The following is a 4,912-nucleotide window of genomic DNA, read 5'->3' as shown; positions in this document are numbered from 1 at the left end:
ACAAATCACAAAATTTAACAAAAACGTTGATCAACTATTATAGACTAACAACGGTAACAGCAGTTTCTTTCACGAACCTGAAAATTTTTCAGTCCAAAATCTCCCGCGGCGTTAAAAGAGAGCAAGTGTATGCAGCTATCTTGGTCGACGCCATAGAAATTAGTACTCGCGTCCTTTTCCCGCTGATCGGAGTTCTCCGTCATACGACGGTATTCATCCTCAGGCCTCGGCTCCTCAGTTGACTGGCGACCCTTGCGCGGTCCTCATGTGCCGCTCCTTACTTTTGCTCGCTTACAAAACAAACACGATAACTATTCGCCTGTCAAACATATCGTAAGTCATGGACGATCCGAGAAAGCGCACGTTATAATATTTTAGCTTCAAATCCAAATGGAATATATTTTTCCATTTTTTCGTGCATTTTTTAAAGGCAATAGATCATCGCTGTATCATTACATTTACTTTTTTATGGTATTACTTAAGTTTTCAACTTGCAGAGATTTTGTTCGTTAAGAAGTGTTTATTTTATTATTTTTAATTATTTATGATTTTGTGTGTTTTCAACGTATAACACGCGTGTTCGGACATTGCGGGATATCATCAAAGGAAAGGTGAAAGAAGGTGAAAGTTTGGTGAAGTTGTAAAGAAAAGTGTATGAAATATTCACAAATTCAGGACAACTGTCTTGTTATGATGTTCTCCGCTTACATATCGCCGCCTTACCTTATGTGTAAAATGGATTTACGGGGTGCTAGTTAATTACTGCGCTCTATATCGAGATGCAGAGTGATCGTGTCTGTTTGCGCGCAATAAGAACGGTTCGCTAAGTATTTAATACTGTCGGGTTTGACGTTTGGCCGATTGAAAGTCAAAATTAAGGCAAAGGAGCTTCTCTTCGAAGTGAGATTCACGTGTTTGCATATCCACATTACGGTTTAATAGGTAGTTCGTAAATAAAATATCATTACTTTTTAAAAAATAATTAATATTTTCATAAAATATAAAATACTCGATTCATAATCTCAACTTTTTTCAAAAACACGCTGCAATTTATTTGAAAAAAAGAGAAATAAAAAAAAAATTATTATAAGGCTCGATTGAATTGTTCGATTCGAAAATATACTATTAGCCTTGAAAACGTCGAAAGCGTCACGCGACGACTGAGAAGCGTGAGTGAGAAGAGTTAGTGTCAACTGCCGATGAACGTTCAGCGCGCTTCCTCGCCCGCAAATCAAAACAAACAAATAACTGTGAAATACGTCTGACGGGGGACCGGCGGCTTGCCCCGTGGCGGCCATGTTGGAAAATGTTGTTTCGATCCCTTGGTGCGTGTGCCCAATCGATGTCACGTGACTGGTGAGGCTGTATAGGAGCCCCTCGCACTTCCGCTCAGCTGGTCGCGGGAACCGGCGGGAGGCGGCCGCCCGGGGGGACGGGGACGGGGTCGCTTGACGTTCGGTGTAAACATCGCTCGAGGACTTATCTGACCACTTATCGTCAAACATCCAATCGGTTCATTGATAACTCCCGAAATACTATCGTCGAAATCAAACATGCGCGAAAACCATAATGAAGATGTCGCGTTAAAATAATGATATGATTATAAATTACAAATTATGACTTGAACATTTTTACGGAAATATAAACCTACTTCCATGTAAAAACAGAGATAATTTACTGGTAAACCTACTCGTGAAATATTTCAAAATGTTGCTCTCCATTTCGTTAAAAACTGTTGCGTGAATAGTAGGTACCTAGAGTGAGTTTCTAACCTTCACCCCTTCCCTTCCCCGATCCCTTTTTGTTTTCCCTTTGGTTTCCACTTTCCCTCCTCATTTTCCTGCTCATTCTTCCGCACAAGTGTTTCGCGCATCCTCTACATTTATTATTTTGACACCAGGAATTCAAAATTTTAAAAAATATAAAAAAGTGAACTAATGTTGTCGAAACATTTGAAAACTGTATAAAAATATTACCGTAAAGCGGGAATAACATTTCGGAATTAAACGCAAATTGAAAATCACCGTATAAATATTTGACTTCCGTTTATAGCATATCATTTTGTGTTGAAACGAAAAATTAGTTCGACGATCAAACGATTGCCGAGTTAACAACACATATATCGTACGTCTTAAGTATGTGTATGTAAAATTATGAATGTGATAATAAAGATGAATTTAATAGACGGGAAAATTTTTACCGAATAAATAATTTAAAAAAAAGTATTTCAATAGAAAACTGAAAATACCATTTTAATAAAATTAATATTTAAGAATATATGTATGGTTTTCGCGTAAAAAAGTGAAGATGTGGAGTTGAAGTGATTTGAAACAGTGGTGAGGTAATTGAATCTCGGAGAAGTGAAGGGGTAAAACAGCCCCCGGAGTGTGTCTAGGACAGAGTGGATGGAGGGATGATGAACTGTTAGCGGAGCGATAAGATTTCTAGAGTAGAGGAAGAACAACGGCTTCAAGGTGGTTGGGGGCGGACTGTTCCGGTGTTGCCTGCCGTGCTGCGGCGGGCCTCCGTCCCAGCCGACCGGCCTCCCCGCGAGCCCTCTCAAAGAAGAACCCGCAGGTAAATATCAATTCAATTATCGTTACATTCGACTGCCAGTAACCATTAATTCTTGCTTGTAGTATTGTTTCGAAGAGCTCTTATCATTTGTTAAATTTTGAGTGTCAAAATCTGAATGTTACCATCGTAGGATTAAAAACAAATATCAATTCAATAATTATTACATTCAAGTACCATTTAGGATCTTTTCTTGCTTGCAATACCGTAGAACGGGGCTACTTGAACTTTGATGTGTGACTTAAGCTCAGTACAAAAAAAAATTAAATCTGTATTTGGTCTACAATAATGAACGTATCGACATGATTCACTGTTTCTCTGACAGGTGACACTTATTGTCACGATACTTCGATCGATACCACGATCTAAATATTTTTTTGTAAGGGGCTCAAGTAACACACCAAAGTTTAAGTAGCCCCATTCTATGGTATTCATTTTAAGGCTATTATCATTCGTCATATTTTGAGTGTCTAAATCTTTGTTCACAAATACTGAATTTAACCATCGTGGGATTGATATTAAAATTATATATGTAGATATCACAGCAAAGACGACCATTTTTTTTGGGAAAGGTATATAAAACCTTAAAAAATACAGGGTTTACAAGCTGTTATCATTATACACTGTAAAAAAATGCCTTTCCGACGATTACTGAACACTATATTTCGTCCTTTTTGAACTATGCAATACAAATAACAAGCAATTTTTACAATGCATTTGTATAATAATTAAGTTTTAAACTTATTAATTGACCTATTTATATAATTAAAGGCAGCATGGCCAAGGTATTAGGAGCTGTGTACCCGTACTCGGACAGGCTTGTGTAAATTATACACTGTTAATAATTACAAATCCTTTGGAGAACAACATCTCATAAATCTGTTTTAATATCGGTGGGCTTATTTCTTAGTAATAATATTTTACGACCGATCCCTACCTGCCAAAATTATATAACGAAATTTAGTAACTAAGACATCGAAAAAGCAAATTCATAATAAATAATTGTTTTATTAATATTGATTTAATATCAACCTGGATAGGTAGCTGATGCGCAGACCTTGCTTTCACGTAATTACGATCAAGATAACAATGTGTCGATGAGATGCAGTGCCCTATACATTGTTGTGCACGGATAAGAATTAGAAAATATTTTATTTTTATTTTCTTCAAATTATTAAATGTAAAAGATTAACCACAGTAGACATCGAATATCGTTTTATATTCAATGAATGTTTGGTGACATTGTATTTTCCAAGACAAAATTTCGAATTGAATAACATATTTTTTTTTGTAAAAAATCTTTAAAGTATTCACTAAGATTATTATATTTGTGTGTAACAAATCTGTATGTTCATATATATTTTTTTTAATGTTTGTTATTTTTTAATGATAATGGAGAATCGTTTTTTTTTATCTATATATTTTATAAATTTCTACTCATTTTCCTTCATACATGTAAGCGATCAGAAATTTTATACTAATAATAAATATTAATACTTAATAATAAATATTATATCGTTAAAGTAAAGCTTTTAAAACTACTGTATAAAATTGTTTTTAAACTTTATTATACAAACATCTGCAATTAAATTTGTCCCATTTTCATAAAATATGTTTTTTTCTGATTTAAAACAATTATTTCTATTGCACTTAATAACATTTATTAAAGTTCTTTTTACAATAGAAAAACAAAATAAAGGGCATTTAACACATGACCGTTTTTGTAAAATTATCATTTTATATTCATAATATGGTAAAAGCTTTAATATATGAATATTTTATTTGCTAACTATGATAAATTGTATAATATCCATTTGACAAACTAGTAGATTAGATTTTTATTGTACACAAAAATTGAATCTTGTAAATAAAAAAAATACCTATGTCTACCACTGTAAATTGTATAGGAGGCAATATAAAAATAAAATTTCTTACAAGTTGAACAAATTTAATTTCTTTTGAATAAGTAGATCGTACAATGGTATGGGGAACGTTGTGAAAGTTTTATAAATTGCTTCCAGGAAAAAATATGGTAATTAGTTTTCACTCATAAAATAAATGTTCTCAAATTTAGGATTGAGATAAAATTTAATTCCCTGAATTTAATTTTGTTATATTTTTTGTTAAAAAAATAAAAATACATTGTTCTTTAAAATGGAAAATGAGAAAAGGGGAAAAGAAGACATTTATTTTGATGACTACTACTACTGACCCTTATCCACACCCAGTAGTGTATAGGGCACTGCACCAAATGAATGCAATGTTAATTTGATCATTTATTAATCAAAGGAAAGGTGATCACTCCTGTACATCAGACATTAGTCCAGGGTAATATTAA

The sequence above is a fragment of the Brachycentrus maculatus genome, unplaced genomic scaffold (genome assembly GCF_059751285.1).
Source record: "Brachycentrus maculatus isolate JH-2025_06_01 unplaced genomic scaffold, ASM5975128v1 h1tg000381l, whole genome shotgun sequence".
In the NCBI taxonomy this organism is placed as follows: Eukaryota; Metazoa; Arthropoda; class Insecta; order Trichoptera; family Brachycentridae; genus Brachycentrus; species Brachycentrus maculatus.
This window is presented reverse-complemented; position numbering follows the sequence as displayed.